The 22,686-nt window shown below is 41.2% G+C and overlaps 1 protein-coding gene across 8 annotated transcripts in view; it reads left to right on the top strand.

The window, feature by feature from the left end:
- GTDC1 (glycosyltransferase like domain containing 1) overlaps positions 1–22,686 on the top strand; it is a 254,561-nt gene that overhangs the window by 18,209 nt on the left and 213,666 nt on the right. For all 8 annotated transcript variants that reach the window (XM_066633059.1, XM_066633058.1, XM_066633078.1 and 5 more), the window contains one exon: positions 11,285–11,330. The gene's annotated coding sequence lies outside the window, so the exon portion shown is untranslated. The remainder of the gene's footprint in view (positions 1–11,284; positions 11,331–22,686) is intronic.

Raw genomic sequence — 22,686 nt, 5'->3', positions numbered from 1 at the left:
GTAATTTTCATACAGCGTTCCTGGCACCTGCTGAGGGCTTGAAGTGATGTCATTAAACAGATTATGATCAGAAGTAATGTTTCTCTCACTTAGGAACTCGTTAGCTGCAAATGACAGAAGAGAAAATATGATTTTCATGATTATATTTTCAAGATTTGGGAAAGCCCAATTTATCATGCGGACCACGCTTTTCGCAGCCCTGCTTCTGCTGAGGTGTCCCTTTGCAGCTCAGCAGCTGAGAGGTGGTCTGCAAAATGATGCCTCAACAGAAGTGGCACTGCTGAAAGGGTGGCTTACATGATAATTGGGCTCTCACTGGGCCTTGGCAGCTTCTCTTTTATCCCCGAACCTCCCCCCCACCTGATCTGTCCACCCTCCTCCCCATTCCTCGCTCCCTCCACCCTGTTCTGTCCCCTGCACAGGGGTTTCCTGCTCCAGTGGGCTCTGGGCTTCCCACTAGCAACCCTGTTCCCTGCACTGCTGCAAATCGCTTTATGGCACTCTTGCAGCAGCTGGCACCAGTGAAACACATTTTCCACTGGGTGTTTCCTTTGATCAGGATTGGGTGATAATTTATAGTAGGGAAAGAAGATTGATGTGTGGTGCTAAAGATTTAATAATAATAAAATAATAATAAAACTTTATTTTTATCCCGCCCTTTTCCCTAACGGGACCCAGAGCGGCTAACAACATATTAAAAAAACAGATTTTAAAAACATTAATACATAGCAGATAAAAACATTTAAAAACACATTACAGAGGCCATAAAAACAGTAGTCAGATTAAAAGACAGAATAAAAGAGCAAGTCACCGAGGAATCAAGCCTGTAACAAACTAAAAGATGTATAAAAATGTTAAGAAGGCCAGAAATCAGAAGACTTGTTTAAACAACAGTGTTTTCAGGCCTCGCTGAAAACTCTCAAGAGAGGGAGCCATTCTCAAATCAAATCAAGATTTGTCATAAAAGGTGAGCTTTAGGGATTTCAAGGAAGTGACCATCTTGCATCTTGCAGTGGTTCCAAAGTCAGTTAAAGAAAAATTACAGTTGTACGTAGTATGAACCTAGTACAGTGGGCCCTTCTTATCCATGGGTTTGGCACCTGTGGTTTTCACTCAGTGTGGGTGCTGAGCCTGCATCTGGAGGGCCTCAAGGACCTCTTGGCTGTAACTGGAAGTGTCTTCTGTTCACATCCAAGAGTGTTCTGATGCAGGGAAAGTCGTGCATCAAACTTGATTTTTGCCAAACTGGAAGTGACTTTCCAAAGCATCTGGGAGGCCTTCTGAGGTGTGGGAAGGTTGTGTGCAGACTCCCTGTGCCTGAGAAGGCCTCCCAGAGGCCTCTAAAAGACACTTGTGGTTTGCTGAAAAACTGGAAGTGCCTCTCAGAAGCCTATTAACCTGAGAGTTTTCTGACAAACATGGAAATTGCATGTGGCTTGCCTGCTCCTCAGAAAGCCTCCTAGAGGTTTCTGAGAAGCACCTCCTGTTGCCTGGTAGGGCTTCCCATGGATTTGATCATCCATGGAAATTAGTATCCATGAAGGGTCCTGGTTTGGATTCCCATGGGTACCGAGGGCCCGCTGTGTTCCTTTGACTGCAGTCTTGCTCATATCCTATTGATTTTTAACATCACAATTTTTCTCTCATAATTTTCTGTGACTATAACTTTACAGTTTTGTTTTGTTTGCAAAACTGTTGTCATAATTTTAAGCATGACCAGGAAGTTTTTCCACCTAGTAGCCCCAGTTGAATGCCACCATCATGCCGCTGGAGTAGCGTGTTCCATTTTGTTTCTGTGGTTACAGGTCTGTGTGAAAATGTAAGAGATAGCAGTTCTGAAATGGTGATGCACCTGATTCACGAAGTTGGCTTCTAGCTGAAGTGCTGTGTGATTAGTCTCTAGGCCTCATTTTGAAAACACCTTTGACTGCTGTTTCTGTATATGGACTTGAACAGTCAGAATTAACACCAAGCCATGTCATTTGCCAGTAACTTGGAAAATATGTCTGCCTGCTCATAGATAAATGTTCAGTTCCGCCTGATGTCATACTGAAGTGAAGACGTATGCTGTGCATGTGACAAACCTCTCATTTTATTGGTATTCCTCACATACCATAGAACAACCTTTCCCATCTCAGGGCACACTGACAAGGCACTAAAATGGTCACGGCACACCACCAGGTTTATGACAATTGACAAGGCACACCATGCTGCCAGTGAGTGCTCACATCTCCCATTAGCCCTATTAATAAATGACTTTTCCCCAAATTCCTATGGCACACCTGTGGACCACTCACGGCACCAGTGTGCCATGGCACAGTGTTTGAAAATGGCTGCCATGGAAGTTCAGCAGAGAAAGGATTCTCTGGCTTTTCCATGGTTCAAGAGCCTGCTGAACTTCATCAAATTGTAGTTATTAACTGTTGACTAACTATATGATCCTAAACACATTTACGCAGAAGCAAGCCCTGCTGAGTTCATTTAGGAACTTTGCTCAGCAACCCAATAGAACTGACCATTGGTGGAACTAAAGTCCTACCAGTGCCGGTTGCTGTAAGGCAGCCATAATGTGCACGCCAGCGGCACACATTGCAGAGCGCCAGTGGATAGGGCGGAACCTTCCTGTGTGTGTTGTTGCACTGGCCACTCCCTAGAACAGGTAAGCCAATGTGGGAGGTAGGAGTGGGTGAAGTGGAAAGGGGGTGGGGAGGAAGTGAAACTGGGCATGGTGGGTAGAATGGGAGTGGGGAGGCTGCTGGAGGAGGTGGATCCTGGGGTGATGGAATGTGCTGGATCCTATTCTTATCTACAGCCTTCCTGCCCCCTTTTTCTCTCTGGACTTGCACCAGCAAAATTGCAGGTCGAAGAAGATTCGTTGTGGGGTGGAAGGCTCATAGAGGGAAAAGGGAATTTAAATTACGTTTCTCTTCCTAAGCCTCCTGCTCTGCCCCTGCTGGATACAATGTGTGCCTTTTTGACGAGGCTGCACTGGTCGGAGGTGGGGGACGAGATGGATAGGATTGGGTCATAAAAGCATCAGCTTTGATGCTGAGTCCAAACATTTTTTCCCCCCAAACACGTTACCTGTTATTTTCTGGCTTTTAGAGAGTTCTGCATAATAAATTGGTAATGATGTGGCATGTACTGTTAACTCTTGTTAGTGAAGATCATCTAGAAAGTAATCTAGCTATTGGGTTTGCTGCAGTGAGCCACATTAATATAAGGTCTGAATGTATTTGGGGCTTTTTGTTAGCACCGATTACCTTCAAGCCCAGCTTGATTATTCACAATAAGCAATTTATGAAAATGATTTTTGAAAAGAGTTTTGTTTTACTGCTTTATTTAAATGGCTTGATTTCTGTAAGTTAAACAGCTAGTGAATTAGTAAAATTAATGTCTAGTGAAGCAGATATTGTGAATTTTTATTTATTTGTGAGAATTTATATCCTACTTTGCTAATTGAATGAAAGCTCACAGTGGGTTTTCTTTAGCTGTGACAGTTACTCCAGAAATGTGACCAATCTTGCAACATATTCCAATAGTTAATGTTTGGAATCACTGTATAGATTAGCCTCATGATTAACATACAGGCTGTGGAGTTCTGCACTGAAGGCAAGGTAGAGACCCCCACCATTGGAGACATATGGGTCATCTAAGACCCACAGGCAATTTTGAATATATGGCAGCACATCATTCTGGCTGCAGGTGTTACTGCTTTCTCCTAGGTTTGTTACTCTGGAATTGCTGAAAAATAACCACCAGTGAGGTTAAACAATAGATTAGAATTTATTCTAAAAGACTATGCAAGAATGCACTGGCAAAAAATGATTTCCTTTTGCTTGCTTAGTTACCATTTCGGCGTCTGGCTTTAAGGCAGAGAGGCACATGTCTAGAATTGCACATATGTGAAAGTAAGTGGCAATGTCACTTTCTTGAACAGTGGATAAGCTTCCGGTTTTTGGAAATAGAGGGAGCTATCAATCAGCAATGGTGCTTTAAATTTTTTTTTTTTTAATAATTAATTATACAGCTCTGCTGTTTCATGATGAAATCATGGTTCTTGATTATTGGACAATAGCTACTGAATATTTTAACAACCTGGGAAATGCTCTACTGGGTTAGTAATGTGCAAGTAACCCTATCATCTGGAACTCATGTGCACCTTCTATAGATATCTGTTTTTCTCACCCTAACACTTCCTTTCATAACCACACCATTTCTTCTGTATCTCTCTAAGCAGCACTTTTCTCCCATGCCCCAACAACCCCCAAGGTGTTCTTTTTGAGGTGCTTGAAATTCAAAAAGCAGTGCCAAAATTAGACATCCGAGCAGTGTCATGGGGAAACATCGCTCGTGTATGTGTGCTATTTCCCTACCAAAGATTCCCTTTAACTCCTCTCTTTCTTAATCTCAGACTACTTTTACAGCTTTAAAAGTTGGAAAAAGGACTTTTTTGTGTATAGGAGAAATTTCTTAAATGAAAGTTTGAGAGATAAAATAAAGGTGCCTGTGATTCACCTCTACGTTTGTTTATTATTTATTTTTCACATTTTTGTACTGCCCTTCATCCAAGTAGCTCAGGTGGTGTACATGGCTTCTTCCCTCCTTTTATCCTCACAACAACTCTGTGAGGTAGGTTTGGGTGAGAGATAGTAACTGGCCCAAAGCCACTCGGGAAGCTTTGTGGCTGATCAGGGATCTTTCAAGTCTAAGTCCAACAGCAGAACAGTACACCATGAATTACAACTATATTGGTTCAGAAAATACACTCAAATTGAAATTAACTGGATTCATGTTGCATCTGAACAATTTCCTTGAAATGATTATTGAAGTATTTTTATAGGGGATCATTCATAAGTTGGTTGCTGACAGACTTTGCTCAGGGCCAGCCTACCAATGAGACGGGTGAAGAAGCTGCTTTGAGTGGCAGGCAGGGAAAGGTGATGTGGTGGTAGGGATCACTCCTGCATCTGTCTGCTACCTTTCTCATCAATGTGCCTGGCTGCAGTCCTGTTCTCATTTCGCTTGCTCTTCTTGGAGAACAAGTGAAAGGAGGAGAGGGTGCCACTTACCACCTTCTCCTTTAGCCAAAATGTGACCAAAAATTGCTCCTGTGGAACTGGAGATGAGGGTAGTGACTGCTGCAGTCTTAATTGTAATGCCTGTCTTAGAAGACTGGGCATGGAGGATCTTGGGAATGGAAGAGGAACCTCTTTTGCTCTCAGGACCCTCCCTGTCTGACCTGTTTTGAAGAAGAGGTATAGTGGGTAGGGCAGTGGAGGTGATGGGATGTATGTGTGCTGATATGTACGCAAAAAAGCGGGGGCTTACAAAATTTGGACATCATTTCATGGACTGGTCTGACCGTGACTAAACTTGAATAAGCTATTAAAACTAGTGGGAATAAGTTGTGTGTGCTTTTGAGGAGAGTGGGTAGTAATATTGGAGTTATTTCATAACTACTGTACAGTGATTGTTAGTTTGCCAAAAATACTTTGTAGTGTGTGTGTGTGTGTGTGTGTGTGTGTGTGTGTGTGTGTGAGAGAGAGAGAGAGAGAGAGAAAACCATGTTTCCTTTTAAGATTCTATAGTTTGAAACATTCGTTGGAAATGGAGGTCTTATTTTAGAAGATGGCACAAGCATCTTGTGTGTTTTAAACTTTGGAGCAAGAATGAATGGATCTTCTTTCCAAGTTTGAGCCACGAGCAAGGGCTGTATATCAAACTGTGCTGCAGTGGTGGTGGTGGTGGTGGAGGCCTTGCTACACCAGAGCCTGTTCATTTCTTTCTGAACAGAAAGTTCAGAAAGGTCACCCAATGTGGTAACTGCTTATTTGTGGGAAGGGGACTTGATCCTGTGTACTGCACCTTATTCCCCAGGACTGAATATTTGTTGCAAAGATCCTCCTGTATACCAGCAGGCAAGCATCACTGTATGGCACCTTACTATTTTTCTGGTCATAATTTGCATGATTGCATATTGTCAAACAAAATTCTTCATTGTGAACACTCTAAATAATGTCAGATTTGTGTATTATTCAGATGATTAAAAAATATGTACAATTTCAGTAGTATATATGTTGTATAATGCCAAAGGCACCTACTGTTCTGGTGGGTTTTGTTATGGCACTCCGTACTGAAGCAAAGGCTCATGTATGATTATAAATGAGCATCCCTTTAAACTGGCTACTGAACCAGGGATCAGAAGAAAGACTATGTGTTGATGTGGTTGCAAGCAGAAATGAAACTTTAGTCCAAATCATCCAATTACTGAGATTTCTTTGAGAGATATTGTGCTTAAATTCAGAACAAACTTTAAAAGAAACCCTATGCTCCTTTTTATACAAATGAGAGGCCATGAATTAGGTATACTTGGCATTGACTGTGCTGCTGACTTAAATGCTTACCCATATGTATAAAATTGCTTATTATCTTATCTATAACAACACTGACCTGCTTGCTCCTGCTTCATAGGGATGTTACGAAGAATGAGTGCTCTGAATGTGCACACTGGTGTACTGGTATAGTACAAAAGCTTAGTATTTATATAATGACTGCTATTCTTTCTGGTTGTTGATAGTGCTGATTGTTAAAACAACAACAAATGTAACTGAGTTTTTAGTCTTCCTTATGTTGCTGTGTATCCTTAGCATGTACACTAAAAATGCTTGGTACATGTGATTAGGACTAATGAGTAAAAAATTAAATCAGTTTCATGTTCTGTAGATAATATTTGTTTCAGACAACATAACTGCTTGCTGTTAGGAGATGAACTGACTATGTAATACCTTAAAGATGAAAGCAAAACAGTTTTGACAAATCTTTACTGTTCTGCTCTGTAGTTTATCCCACTTAGGGTGTAATCCTAACCCTTTATGTCAGTACTTTCCACCACTGGCATAGCAGTGTGCTGCATCCTGGAGTTGGGTGTCACTCACAGAGGCCTCCTCAAAATAAGGGAAAGTTTGTTCCCTTATCTCAGAGCTGCATTGCACTTATGTCAATGCTGGAAAGCACTGACATAAGGGGTTAGGATTGCATCCTTAGGGCGCAATCCAAACCTGTGCTGGAGCAGGCAAGCCAGGAGGCTTGCGCTGCATCCAACGCAGGTTTGTTGGCAGCAGCAGCTCAGCCAGAGGCAAGGGGAAACTCTTCCCCTTACCCCTGGGTAAGGGCTGCTGGCCCCATGGGTCTCCTCAGACCTGCGCCACCTCTGGAGGTAGCACAAATCCGAGGAGAGCGGAGTGTCTAGAAGCCGCTCCGTTCTCCGTGGGGACGGGGTGGGGATCTGGCATAATTGCCAGGTCCCAGCCCTGCCTCCTGCTCCCTGCGCGTCTGCCCCCAGGGCCACCCATCGCCCGCCCTCCCCCACCCAGAAGCGCCTCCTTCCCTCCTCTCCCTGCCCCCCATGCCTACCTTTGCTGCTTGTGTCAGTGTGGGTGCGCTGACACAAGAAGCTGCGAGGAAGCCGCTGTGGAGGCTTATGTTAGCTTCTGCGCATTGGCACATCTAGATGCGCTGACACGGCTTCCTCCCACGGAGGCGCAAAGGTTATGGCACGTTTGCGACCCTCCTGGGCTGGCCCAAGGTACTTGGGCCAGCTGAAGTCAACGTTAGGATTGAGCCCTTAGATAGTTCAAATAAATTGATTTAAAATCTTGTAGAAATTGCTTTTTGAAAACTGAAAAATGCTGTCTGTGCAAGCGAAGTCAAACTCTCTGTTAAAAGTGTTGAAGATAAGTTGTGCTTGAATCATTTTGAAACATGTGGTTGCAACTTTTAGAGTACTTTCAAGATTGAAACTAGAACACAGGTTAGCATTTCTATCTCCATACCTGCAATTTGCATCATCTCTAGAAATAAGGCATTTACTGTCCACTTGTAAGGCGTGTTTCGAAAACACAGGCTTCAAATGTCATGCCACATGTCAGTTTTAGTTGAGATGTGCGAGAATCAGTGTTCATTTTTTTTTAATCCTCCAAAGAGGCGCAACATTGGGTTTCCCCATTTCAGAGTAAAACAGCTGTATAGGACATGCTGGTGTTTTTTTCCTAGGTGTTTAGGGTTTTTCCTTGACATTTAAAATTAGACTTGCATTTAAAGGTCTGTGGGAACCTCTGGTAAATATTAAACAGATTTAGGCTGCAATCCTAAACATGCTTAACCTGGAAATAAGCCTCACTGACTATAATAGGACTTACTTTTGAGTAGACATACATAGGCTTGGACTCTTAGACTGCGGTCCTATACATTCTCGTAAGTGAGGAAGTATTGCATTTAGTGGAACTTGCTCCTGAGTATACAAACAGGATTGCACTAATGGATGATTTGCAGTCCTCTTTTTAAGTACCGTATTTTTCGCTCCATAAGACGCACCTGACCATAAGACGCACCTTGTTTTTAAAGGAGGAAAACAAGGAAAAAATATTCTGAACCAAATAGTGTAATAAAATATTTAATAAGCTATAACAGAACAACATTTGAACCATGTAAAGTGAACAGCAGTCAACAGTGGCATTAAGAACCATTATCACTGTCATTAACAAATGGAGAGACTTAAAGGTTTGAGTACTCTAGTTTTCTGGAAACCCCAAGAACTCATCATCGCTAGAGTCAGAATTTATGAAGCTCACAAAAGCAGGTGCACACAAATAGGGGATCACATTATCTTTCTGCTACAATGATGTTCTGCTAAATTCCAATCCACTGGGCCTCATGCCCGCTTAAGGCTGATCAGTCCCCCTTGTGCAACTCACCAGTGCAGCAAGCAAAAGTGAGTCCAGTTCCAGTCCACAGATGCCAAGTAAATCAGTCCCATCAATCAGAGTTACCAAATCAGAGTCCAGAGCCAATAAGCCAAATTACAGTCCAAGGTCAGGTTCCAGGTAGGTCAGTCAAATCCATCAGGGTATCCAAGTCCAGTCACAATCCACAGTCAGATTCCAAATTCAATAAACCCAATCAGTCTCCTCTCCTACCTACACTCCTTCAAAACCCAGAAACCCTTTCTGCCTCTGGTACTCCTTATATCCCTGAGGGCCCTATTGCCTTCCAGTGGCTGCAGCTGTGCAGCACACTCTGCTGGATGCCCAGGCCTTACCCTTAAAGGGGCCACTGCTGACACCACATCTACCTCCTCGCCTGTTCTTCCGTGATTTCCAATACAAATGAACAAGTGAAAAGTCCAACCACAACTTGAATTCTCAAGACACAACAAACCTCTGGATTTATGGTGAGAACCGAGCCTTACCTGGGGCTTGTGCAATAAGCAAACACTGGCATTCTGACCAAGGAGACAGTTTTTTCTTTGTGATGGGGGCTTACATTCAGATGCTGGATGAGGTGAGTGAAAGTGCCCCTCCCCTGCTGTGTGAGTGGGGGGGGGCAGAGCATCTGTGTGTGTAAGTGAAGGGGGCAGCCTGTGTGTGAGAGAGAGGGGGAAAGTGTGTTGCAGAGAAGTTGTGATGCTCTAGGCTTGGGGGGAGGGAAGAGTCTGTGATGCTCTAGGCTTGGGGGGGGGGAAAGAGAGAAGCTGTGATGCTCCAGGCTTGGGGGGGCAGAGAGAGGCTTTCATGGGAGTAAACCCCCCTGACTCTAATGGGACTTACTTCAGCGTAGGCATGCACAGGATTGGGCAGCGAGAGTGCCACCCCACCCACGCTTTCCTGGGAGTGAGCCCCAGCGATGCTGAGACTTACTTCTGAGTAGACACGCGGGCTTGCACAGCGAGACTGCCACACCACCCACACTTTCCTGGGAAGCGGAGCCGAGCAGAGCGGGCAGGGGGCGGGGCTAGGGGCGGAGTTGTTGTTGTTGTTGTTGTTGTTGTTTTTGCAGTATTCGCTCCATAAGACGCACGCACTTTTCCCCCCACATTTTTGGGGGGAAAAGTGTGTCTTATAGAGCGAAAAATACGGTAATACACAGTAAAAATGGCTCACAAGTTGTGAATATCACCTTATTACTAGTTAACACATTCTGAAAGCAAAATGAAATGTCAATTCTGGCTCTAAACTAGCATTCTTTGCACACTTGGAAGTGCTAATGGCTTCTTGAACTTCTCAAATGATTTAGTAGAATGGGTAACCATTCTACCACATGTTTGCGCATGTGAAACTGTCTTATTGAAATGAATGAGGAAGGCTGCTTGTGTGGGACTTGGGAGATGAACACAACATTAGCAGAAGACATCTGTGACAGTAGACACAATATCCTAAAGCTATAATCCTCAACACTTGTACCCAGAATTAAGTGGACAAAGTAAACATGCATTGGTTTTATGCTGTCACTCTATTCTGGACCAGTCTAAATATCTCATACAGAGGTGATCCTTGTGAAGGTTGTATTGAAGATAGGAATCTTGAAACTGACCCCTGTTTGGGATTAGAATGAGAAAAGATATTTTGGAAAATGGGCAAATGGAAATATTGTATTCATGAATGAGCACAAATGAAATACAAATGAAATATTGTATTCATGAATATAAAACCCTTCCTTTTTGTTTCTTTCATTGCGTTCAAGGTATGTGGTGAAAATCAAGAAATTTTTTGCTACTGCTGTTAGCATTTAACAAAATCTGCCTATGAACTTTTCTTGGTTGATTGGTAAATTTTTGTATAAAATGATAGGGTGTGTGTGTGTGTGTGTGTGAGAGAGAGAGAGACTATATAAATAAGGTTGCTTACAATATGTACTAGCCCTGGCACCTGGAAAATATATTTTCTTTGAGAAACTATCATGTTAAAACTTACAGGTCTGACAGGTAAAACTTCCTATTGTTATTTGAAACTTCCTTATAAAAATCAAGCCCATAAACACTTAATAATATATAGAGTCATTGCTTGGCTTCCAGTAACACATTTTAAAAGGATTTTAAGAAATACCATCTTGTAATAGTGCTCTGCAGGAGATGCAGCTACAGTTCTGCAGCCAGTTCAAGTGCAGAAGTCCCACTAATCTCATTGGGGTTTTCTACATAAACTTGGGATAGTAACTGAACTTCTGTAATATACTGTAGATGAAGTGTGCTTCATGGTGGTTTGATAATTTCAGAATGGATTGCCATGTAGTTATGCATTTATTACTTTTGAAACTGTAATATGTAAATATCAGCAACTGTATTCAGGGTCTAAACGGGCTGAGAAATCCATGTTGTATCTCATGTAGTCTTGGTTGCAGTGGAAGCTTTCTCTTTTTGTTTAGTTATTCAGCAACCAGTTTCAATATGAATCTGTATTTCTACACTTTTAATAAAAGAATTTTTTCTCTATATATATTTTTACAGAACATTTAATATAGAAGAAAAATGTGTCCATAGAATGCATCATAAAGTAAGTTGATTTCTTTGACTGCTTGTTTATTTTGTTTCCTTACAAGTTATTTCAAAGTAAAGCAAAGTATTAGTAACTTTTTCCTTTTGTAATCAAGAGGGCAGTGTTCCTATTTCTATGTTAAAGTTTCAGAATGACGACCTGAGAGAATATGAATTTTGTCTCGTGTGTCATAGATGAAGAAAACTGAGAGCTTGTCACATAAAATAGTTTTACTATGTAAAGAAAGAAGAAATGTACACATATTGCATTTTCTTTTGGGATGTCTCTCAGTTAAGATGTGACTTTTAATGTTTAATTACAGTCACTAGCATGTTAGGAACTCTGCTCAAGCGCTTGGTAGGCACTGCAGTTAAAACTAAAGCTGTGATCAAGCTTGTTCAGAGATCAGGCTGCGTCTGAAGTAGCCCACAAAATTAGCCACTCTGTGTTGGACCTGGGGTGGGGACAGGGGGCAAAAACCCTGAGTGCTGTGCTGCTGTTGCCTTTGCCCGCCACCCCGCCTGCCTGTCTGAGCTGTTCTGCAGGCAGGTGAGGCCCCACATGGCACTTGGTAGTGGGCAAAAAGCCTTCTGAGGCTTCTCCCACTGTTTTAAGCAATACTTCTGGTTTTGTCTGGAAAAAGAAAGTATTTTTTTAAAACAGCAGGAGAAGCCTCAGAAGGCTTTTCACTTGCTTCTGGGCATCGTGTGAGGCTCCATGAGCCTTGGTGAGTATCCTGGGGAGGGAGGGGTCTGGCATGTTGCAGACCTTCCCCAGGGTGCAATGAGGACAAGTCACTACTGCTGCAGCCCCCCTGTGCTTCTTCCTCCTAACCCACCTATTATTATTATTAACAGTATTTATATACCGCTTTTCAACTAAAAGTTCACAAAGCGGTTTACAGAGAAAAATCAAATAACTAAATGGCTCCCTGTCCCAAAAGGGCTCACAAACTAAAAAGAAGCAAAAGAACACCAGCAGACAGCCACTAGAACAGACACTGCTGGGGTAAGATGGACCAGTTACTCTCCCCCTGCTAAAAAAAAAAAAGGAGCACCCACTTGAAAAAGTGCCTCTTACCCAATTAGCAGGGTTTGCTACTGCTGTTAGCATTTAACAGAATCTGCCTATGAACTTTTCTTGGTTGATTGGTAAATTTTTGTATAAAATAATAGGGTGTGTGTGTGTGTGTGTGTGTGTGTGTGAGAGAGAGAGAGGGGGGGGGAGGCTAGCCAGGCTAGCCTAGTGAGGCTCTATGAGCCTTCGTGAGTATCCTGGGGAGGGAGGGGGCTGGCATGTGACGGACCTGCCCCTAGGCGCAATGAGAGCAGGTCCTCCTAGCCCACCTAGCAGGGCGGGGGGAATCTGGAAGTAGAAATCATGTTTCTTACTCTCTTGCCTATGGCTGTAGCACCACCTCTGCACTGTTATATTTCAAACAAGGCAATGCTGGACCCAGCGGTAAAGAGGGTGGTGTGGGAAGATGATTGTGTTGTGCTTCGCCTCCCATTGCTCCCAGAGATGCATTCTTAAGCACCCAGATGGGCAAAGAAAGGCAGAGCAAAGTGGCAATGACAGCTTTCCCCCCTCCCCTCTTCCTCCAGTGTCACTAGAGGAGTGGTTCTCAGACATTTAGCACCGGGACCCACTTTTTAGAAGGAGAATCTATCAGGATCCACCAGAAGCAATGTTATGACCGGAAGTGACATCGTCAAGCAGGAAAATTTTTGACAATCCTAGGCTGCAATCTTACCCACACTAACCCAGGAGTAAGTCCCATTGACTATAATTGTTAAATGAATATACGTAGTAGCTTGTTAAAAGTACAGGTCTGTAACATTCCCCCAAATGCAGTAACATATCATGGTGGCATCAAGTCTACTATATTAAAAATAAAATATTGAAATGAATGGGGACCCACCTGAAATTGGCTTGCGACACACCTAGTGGGTCCTAGCCCACAGTTTGAGAAACACTGCGCTAGAGGAAGAGGTGGGCTGTGACTGCTTCAGTCGGCTTCCATCTCACTGAATGTGAGTGGGTGGTGAATCAACGAGCCAATTGAAGAAAGCCAGAGGGGGTGGTGGAAAATTGCAGGGTGTGGGCATACCTCATCAATTTACTGCTCCCCTTCCATTTGATCCTTGAGATGACATTTTCCTGGTTGTGATCAATAATCTGATTATGTAAAATTGATAGCCAGTGAAGATTTCTGAGTTTGAATGCACTGACTGGTAACAATTGTAAGGGGACTGCCTATGCTTATTTGACTGTGAGTTTTCCTGTTGTAGTCATTAGTTTGCATATGCATAGAAAATGTCATACAAGACCAGGACTCTCTTTCAATATCACAGCATTTGTAAATAAGGGTGGGTATAGTCTGAATAAGCTCATTGTTTCATATTAATTCAGACACAGTGCTTTTCAGCTGAGGCAGTTGTACAGTACATGTTAGCTATAATTCAAGTAATGAATCATCAGATGATGTGACGTGAGCTATAAACATAATGACTGGAAAAAACTTGAACTCCCATGCTGTAGACTTGTACACATATGAATGTCATCCCCCCATCAGTAGGACTGCTTCTTTTGTTGCTGATAGTATTGGTGGGTTATGATGCAACCTACCTTGGGACTTTTGTAGTTTTTGTACTTTTTTCAGAAATTTCATTTTATGATGTTTGGTTGCACTTTCTTTTATAGAAACTCTTTATGTGGCATTACTTAAATGTTCATATAAACCTCTGGAAAATAGGTTTTAAAGCAAATTCTGCTCTTCACATTAATCAGCAGTTTTCCAAGTCAGAATTATAGAGGCTTGTCATCTAGTTTCTTTTATTTTCACTTAGTATTTCTTTGCACTTCACAGATGCCCCATCTTTCAAAGAGTTTGTCAGTAGAGGGGCGGGACTGATGCGTGATAGAGGAAACATACGATTCTCAGAATTTCCTTTGCATTTGTTGAACTCACCTCACAATCTTCTTGATTGCAGCTAGAAACTTTAGTCATTTCGCGAGGAAATGAATAATAGAAACTAAAAACTGATATGGGTTGAGTTTGGTATTGTTGAGTTTATGATCTTCAAATATGTGTTGCTACACTGCCCGTAATATTGAGGTTACTCCTTCACTATTAGGCCACCTTTGAACTGGCAAGTAATATAAACTATATACAGTGGTGCCTCGCATAACGAAATTAATCCGTTCCGCGTGTCCTTTCGTTATGCGAGTTTTTCGTTTTGCGAAGCGCGTTTTCCCATAGGAATGCATTGAAATTTAATTAATGCGTTCCTATGGGCAAGAAAAGTCAGAACAAAGTCAAATTTGGTTTACAAAGTGTTTATTAAGTGCTCTTTAAAGGCATACATACTGTACAGAGGATTTCAAAAACGGGGGGGGGGTGCTGAGTGGGGAGCTTGAAGGCTGTAATCCTGTGCACACTTTCCTGGGAGTAAGCACAATGGGACTTACTTCTGAGGAGACACGCACAGGATTGTGCTCTAAGCTGGGGAGGACAGAGCAGCTGCACTCAATTGCTTGCTTTTGCCGTGATCATGGGGGAAACGTGAAGGAAATGGGGCAGTGAGAGGGTGAATGAGCGATGGGGGGGATGCTGAGTGGATCATAAACTGACATGAAGATCCATCCCTTACTAGGGCGAAGGGGTTCATAAACTGACATGAAGATCCTCCCCTTACTAGGGTGAACGGGATCATAAACTGGCATGAAGATCCCCCCTTAAGTCAAACCAAAACAAAACAAAACAAAAATTCGTCTTGCGAAGCACGGGTCATAAAAATTCGTTGTGCGAGTTACCAAACTTCGCAAAACGCTTTCGTTCTGCGAGTTTTTCGCTGTGCGGGGCATTCGTTATGCGAGGTACCACTGTATACTAAAATAAATATTTTGAAAACTGTGTTTCTGTGTAGGTTATGTGGTTGGTTTTTATTCTCATGTCCCAGGAATAAGTACTTCAATATTAGAAACTGCAAACATATTCCTATTTATGCATGTCTGTGTCCCTTTGAAATTATTGGGCCCTTTGCCTAGTACAAGACTGCTATCTGATAGTAACCTGTAGTTGCTATTTTGTCTGACTTCTTGCTTGCCCATAAGAACAGCCCCACTGGTTCAGACCATAGGCCCATCTAGTCTCACAGTGGCCCACCAAATGCCCCAGGGAGCACACCAGATAACAAGAGACCTGCATCCTGGTGCCCTTCCTTGCATCTGGCATTCTGACATAGCCCGTTTCTAAAATCAGAAGTTGCACATACACATCATGGCTTGTAACCCGTAATGGATTTTTCCTCCAGAAACTTGTCCAATCCCCTTTTAAAGGCATCTAAAAGCTTGGTGTGAGTAACAAAATTAAAATAATAAAACATCTATTAAAACCCTAAAATGAAACAGTGGAATTAATTTTTTTAATGATCTCATACCTGTTAGAATTCTGAACATTTAAAAGTGTTTTTAGATAACAATTCTAGAAGTGAAAGGGATAAAAATCACTGAAATCTTCTCCTAAATCAGTTAGGAAAAGTACTCCAGCCTTTTGCTGCATTCTGCTGCTTCGATGAGCACTGATCTAGCAACTAGGGGAAGCTATCAAATGCTGAACCCATTTCCCACAAAACTTAGCTCTAGTTTGTCTGAATGAAATGTCATAGTTTGAACAATTTAGCACCTAAAAGCTTAAAAACAAATAAAGAAAGCTTGATCCGTCCTCATCACTAACAAATCTGGTCCTAAAGGTGGCATGATAAGGGCATAATTGCTTGGAACTGTGCTTAGAGCAGTGGTTCTCACACATTTAGCCCTGGGACCCACTTTTTAGAATGAGAATCTGTCAGGACCCACTGGAAGTGATGTCATAACCAGAAGTGACATCATCAAGCAGGAACATTTTTAACAATCCTAGGCTGCAATCCTACCTGCACTTACCCAGGAGTGAGTCCCATTTACTATCATTGTTAAAAGAATATACATAGTAGCTTGTTAAAAGTACAGGTCTGTCACATTTCCCCAAATGCAGTCACATCCCATGGTAGCATCAAGTTTAATATATTAAAAATAAAATATTGAAATGAATGGGGACCCACCTGAAATTGGTTCGTGACCCACCAAGTGGGTCCTGACCCACAGTTTGAGAAACAGTGGCTGAGAGTGTGTGGCACTGTAAAAAGATGAGTGTAAGAAAAGCCCCTATTGGATCAGGTCAAGAGATCATTTTGTTCACTACTCATTTCCAGCAGTGACTAGTCAGCTGCTTCTGAGAGACCCACGGCAGGATATGAAGGCAACAGCCGTCCCTTGCTGTTTCCTTTCCTTTTCCCTCTTCAACTGGTGTTCAGAAAAAGAAAAAAAAAACCTTCAGAACCCCAAGGTTTCATTTAGCTACTATGGCTAATATTATTGATAGAGATGTTGAATTCTTCTAATTCTGTTTTAAAGTCAATCTCTAAGCCATAGGGTCCTGTGGCAGTGTATTGCATAAATTATCTGTTCATTATATAAATAAGTGTTTGTTTTTTTTCCACTCTGAATCTCTGCTGCTTCCTGCTCCAGTATCCACCCAATCAGGTCCCACCTAGTAAGCAGTAAGTAAATGCTACATATTCAGACATTTGGCAGTATGATGATATCTCTAAGGGCAAATAACTGTGTTTGTCTTCCTTGTTCTTAGTAAGCAAGTCCTCATATAGTCAGATGTGTTTACAGATAGTCTACTTGGGCCATCAACATCAGGAATCCACTATCCAAAAGAAACTTCCATCTAAGGCATCTACCTGCCTACTTTATGATCAAGTTGCCTTAGATGGAAGATCCCTGGGGTTGATGGCCCAAATAAACTGTTTTTTTTCCCTTTTGAATCAGTAGCTTTGACTCCATTCATGTTCTCAGTGCTCTTATTAAAGGTACATTTCTATGAGTCATAACCAGAGTCCCGTAATCATTAGCAAGGGAAGGTAATCGTGATTTGCTGTTCAAATCATGCTCTGTATAACAACACTATATCTGCTTGCAGGTTTCCCCTACAGTTTCATAATGCTGTGGCAAGTTTCTCACTTCTGTCTTAATCAACAGTGGGTTTTTTCCTCTGCTTTTAAATTTGAAGCCACCTGCTCATTTTCATCTGAGCATTGAGTTCCACATCAGAACTCTGCAAAACAAGCATGCAGTAAAAAGTCCCATTTTGTTCAGAATAGTTCAAAGAGAAGTAATAAATGCTGACCATAAGTAGTATTAACAACAAAAATCCAGTGCACACTCTAGATCTTTTTTACCAGGAAGTATCCATGCATTGACTTATTATCAAAATAAAAACCATTGCACCACCCAGCTGTTTCTTTCTTAATTCCTAGCAAATAATTTATTACCAAAATAAAAGCACTACACACCCCAGCTATTTCTTCCCAATTAATTTATTAGCAAAATAAAATCCATGAACACCTCAGCTATTTCTCCTCTCTCAAAATCCAGCAATTCATTTCTTAACAGGAAATCATTGCAACCTCCAGCCCTTTCTTCCTCTCTTACTTTGCTTCCAGTGCAGTAATTAATTCCTTATAACAAGTTTAGCATCATTATTTATAATTTCTATTGCCTTTCTATTAGCATGCTACATTTCTGACCTCATTAATGCTTGAAAGCCGAGGTGGAGTAGTGGCTAAGAGAGTTGGACTTGGATATGGAAAATCCAGACTCAAATCCCAGCTCAGCCATGAAGGTTATTGGATGGCCTGGGACACTTGTGTTCTTCTCTCAGTCATGGGGAGTCTTGGCAGCCTAAACTACTTCACAGGGCTGTTGTGAGGCTAGAATCTTGCTCTGATCTCTTTTGCAGATGGATGGGATTAAAATATAAAAGATTCGAGCAACCTTCTGAGATACTTTGGGAACACATTCAGCCACCCCTCTTAGCAAGGGGGATGAGAGTAGAATGTCTCCCACATTTGAACCCAGCAGTGTATTCATTGCATCATATTTGGTCTATGTACAACCATTACCTTTACTGAGGAATTTGTATATCTTTTCAGGTTTGGAAGGAAGGAATTGGCAAGCACTGATATCAAGAACAAGCAAATAGTGGTTACCATTTGTAGTTTGGTTTCTGTTATTGATGCTTTTCTTTTCATGCCGGCCTCCTGGTACTTAACTCTCATTTTCAAAAACACATCCCAGCTCACTGTTGCTTTGGAAAAAAGCTAACAGGGAGACATCTAGGTGTCAGTCTTCCTTGAGCTGATGCTCAGTTGGAAAGTGTTGTGTGTTTCTCCCAGCTGGAGTTCACACAGGTGGTTTCCAATCTAAACTTTGAAGCTGCATGTTTAGTTTACATGGTTTCCACCTGAAAGCAGAAGGCTTTAACTAATTGCTTGCCCCAGGTGGAATTCAGGGGAAGCCTCTAGCAGTTTTTAGCATCTTGGTGTTTTTGTCTATCTTTTTCCCCCCTACAAACCAGCATCAAGCAAATGCAAAACCACAGAGATTTGGGGAAGCACGAAATATCTTTTACCCATTTTGCTGAATTCCATTGGGATGTTTGTAGGCTCATTGAAGGACAGGAGCCTATAGTTCATAAATCATTTGTCCTCTGTGTCATGTTTTTAGTTTTGTATCACTTTCAAAAGAACTTCTACATCCTTACAAAGAGATAACAGCATTACAGGAATTCCTCTTTGTGGGTAAAGATAAGCATGCACATATACATGTTCCTTCAGCAAACCTATGCACACCAAACTTTATGTACTGTATGTAGACTGTGGTAAGAAATTCAGATTTTGGTTTCCTCCAAATCTCTTTTTTTCACTTTTGTTTTGGCAACTGTTTAATGTTTCATGAACATCTATTTGAAAAAAAAAAATACTTACAAGGTATACAAAAGGCTTATTTGTTCAGTCAGTAAATCCTCAATGTTGTTGGTTGTCTGTCCCTTCAGTCTTTAATTCATGTTCCTGTAGAGAACAAGCTATACAATTTTGTGATGGTGCAGCAAGACAGTTCAAAATGGTGATTAAAAACTGAAATGTTTGATTTTGAATTAAGCATACAAAATGGAAAGAATACATTTATGCAGCACATTGTTAATGCATGTGTTAATGTGGGTAATTTTGTTCTTGGGGAAAAAGAAGTTGTTGTGACACATGCATTGTTTTTTACAGGGCATATAGTACAGGCAGGCTTCAGTAAGCTAATATGTGTGTTTTCTAATGCAATGATACCTCGCAAGACGAAATTAATTCGTTCCGCGAGTCGTTTCGTATTGAGAAAATTTCATCTTGCGAAGCGCGGTTTCCCATAGGAATGCATTGAAATTTAATTAATGCGTTCCTATGGGCAAAAAAAGTCAGAACAAAGTCAAATTTGGTTTACAAAGTGTTTATTAAGTGCTCTTTAAAGGCATACATACTGTACAGAGGATTTCAAAAATTTCAAGCACAAAACTTCAATGAATCCTAGGTATTAACGGTTGTGCGATTTAAAACAAACCAAAACAAAAAAAAATGCAAAAAAATTCATCTTGCGAAGCACGGCCATAGAAAAATTCGTCTTGCGAGTCACCAAAAAAATTGCAAAACGCTTTCATCTTGCGAGTTTTTCGTTGCGCGAGGCATTCGTCTTGCGAGGCATCACTGTAATCCAGATTCTTAAATCTTATTATATAATAATAGTTAACAACAGTTAGGTTACAAATTGCTTTGATGGTGGGTATAATGGACAGAGTTTTTGGAATGTGTAGTGGTTGGTGTACTGTGTTTTCATCTCCAGAAGAGCTTTCAGAATTTTTTTTTTAATGTCACAAGCATTTCTTTTCCCTTTCTTTGTCAGTAAACATGCAGATTGACTTTTGAAAAGTGCTTTTTTCTTGTAAATTGAACAATCAGCTTTAAATGATGGCCTGTTGTCACTAAGTTGCCCTGGACAAACATCTATGGAGAAACACCTTTTTCAGACATGGCCAAATGGCCTGATTCATGAGCCATTAAGTTCTTTTCATCCCATGTCCCACTGAGAGAACCACTCTCAGTGCTAATCATCTTTGTTCACACAGAACCTGCATTGGCCTGCATTGCTGCTTCACCAGTACATCAAACTTTGATTGGATGAGTCCATTGCCACATGGTGATGGGCTCATCCTCTGATTCCCCCCCCCCCCCAAACCTTGAAGAGAAACCTGTTTTGACTACTTTGAGGTCTCTCCAGATAAATTCTTCTTGCTGTACTTTTCGTTTCCTAGAAGTGGTCCTAGTGGTAACTTTTAACTAGCTGCACTAATTCTAATTTGGAAATGGGTTTCTGACATTTTGCAGATTTACAGCAGTTTCAAATTATTATACTTGAACTTACTGTAAGCTCTCATCCAGAGCTGAATTCCTTACATTTTCCTGAGCAGGACTGGGGTTGGATTTTAAATACTGTAATGCTTTTACATACATAAGACCTTTATTGGCATAGATAATGCTTTTTATGTATAACTGTATTACTGTTCTGGTTTTTTATCTTTGTTGTTTATTTATTTATTACACTTATATTTCATCTTCCTACCATATGAAACTCATAGTAATGTGCCTGGAGATTCATTGTGGGCTTTTATCCAGACACTGCTCATGCTTGGTAAACTTTAGTAATGTTGTTTCATGTCAGGACAAATTTTGGGAGCCTAATCAAAATTAGATGCTTGATTATTTCCCATTTTGCTCTTACTTCTTTGTTCCAAGCAAGTAAGTGTTAGTTATGGTCCTGATGGAGAGGAGTGTGTGAATTCAGGAAGTATTTCAATGCTACTCCCCCCCCAGTGTTTCTCCCTTAAGCACGCATAGCTACGTTTTTAGTTAAATGGGCAAGGTTAGTGGCAAAATTTAACTCAGAATTCAGCATCAGTGCTCAGGATTTATATCCATTTTCCTTTCTGATCTAGTTTACAGGTCATATCTGAGTATGGTAATACTGAAGTGTTGATTTTATGAGTTGCAGGGCCCTTCAGGATAGGCAATATTTTAACATCCCCTTTTGTATCTGAATGCAAAGCTAACTTGCAGTGCAGTCCTGTATATGTTTTCTCAGAAGCAAATTCCACTATTTTCAGTGGTGCTGAATCCCAGGCTCCTACATAAACCAGTTAAGAGTGTCTAGAACTTCAGCTTTAAAATTTGTGGTGGTGATATAATAATTTCCTAATTGGGTAGGAGACAGGCTGGATTTTTGAAGATATGGCAACTTAGCATGGCTTTTTAGGTATAGAACAACCTAGGTTTTAGAGGCAATTTTGAAAATCACTTAATGTAAGACTTGAGAGTTCACAAATTCTATAGTCCTAAACATTGTGCCTCCATCTGGGAATAATTCCTTCTCCTGTCTGGAACTATAGTCTTTCAGAAAAATTCTGCGTGCTTTCCAAGCACAGTGCAAAAGGTGGTACAAGACACTATCGCTCAAGATTTCATTATGTGTGCCCAGTGGACTCGTGTGAGGGGTATCTTTGCTGATTACAGGTAACAACTGGTTACGAAAGCTAGATTAAAATTTGTGAATCTCTGATGAGATGGAAATGTGACTTTTTCACATTTCCTGTTTGTCCAGCTATTGTCTATCCTTGACATACCTCTCAGCCAGTGGTTCTCAAAATATGCATCATGATGCCCTGGCAGCGAGACTGCAGTGTAAGGTTACTAAAATGGTAGGAGGCTGAGCTGCTGAACGTGTTTTTCGTGCACTTAAAAAAACCCACCTGGCCTGAGTTCTTTACCCCTATTTTTAGGCTCACGTTCACCAACCCAGAGGTTAGTGGCAGTGATGTCATCATACAATTGCATCATCACATTGTCTCCACTTCCTTCTGGGTGCAAAGGTGACATGACAAAAATAAGTTCTGCTCTAAGCTTTTGTACACCTTCTTTTTTCAGGAGTTCAAGGAAAAAAACCAAAAATGTGACAACAAAAACACTGGTGCAGAAATTTAAATAGCTATATGCTTGTATGCATGCAGATATCAGTATTGGGACAGAATTCAGGTCTGCAGCAATTTTTGCAGTATAAAATGAGGTAGGGTAAAATTGGCTATTTCCAGTTCATATCAAAACAATTTGATAAATTTGGGTAAATTTGTCCTCAGTAAAGTAAAAATTTGCAGTTATTTAGTATAACAAGTTGTTGTTAATGATTTGTCTGCTCTGTTCTGTTTACAAATTACTAGCATTTTCATTATATAAAAAACCCACTGTACTTAGGATGAGCACTACAATTTAATTCAAGTCGTAGAAGTAATTTTGTTCACTATTCACTTGCAAAGTATACACTGTGTTCTCAACTGCTGCTTCTTTTTAGGTAACATCTTTTCAGAAGTTATAGTGCATTTCTCTCTGAATATAAA

Source organism: Tiliqua scincoides, chromosome 1, assembly GCF_035046505.1.
Source record: "Tiliqua scincoides isolate rTilSci1 chromosome 1, rTilSci1.hap2, whole genome shotgun sequence".
Taxonomy (NCBI): Eukaryota; Metazoa; Chordata; class Lepidosauria; order Squamata; family Scincidae; genus Tiliqua; species Tiliqua scincoides.
This window is presented reverse-complemented; position numbering and strand designations above follow the sequence as displayed.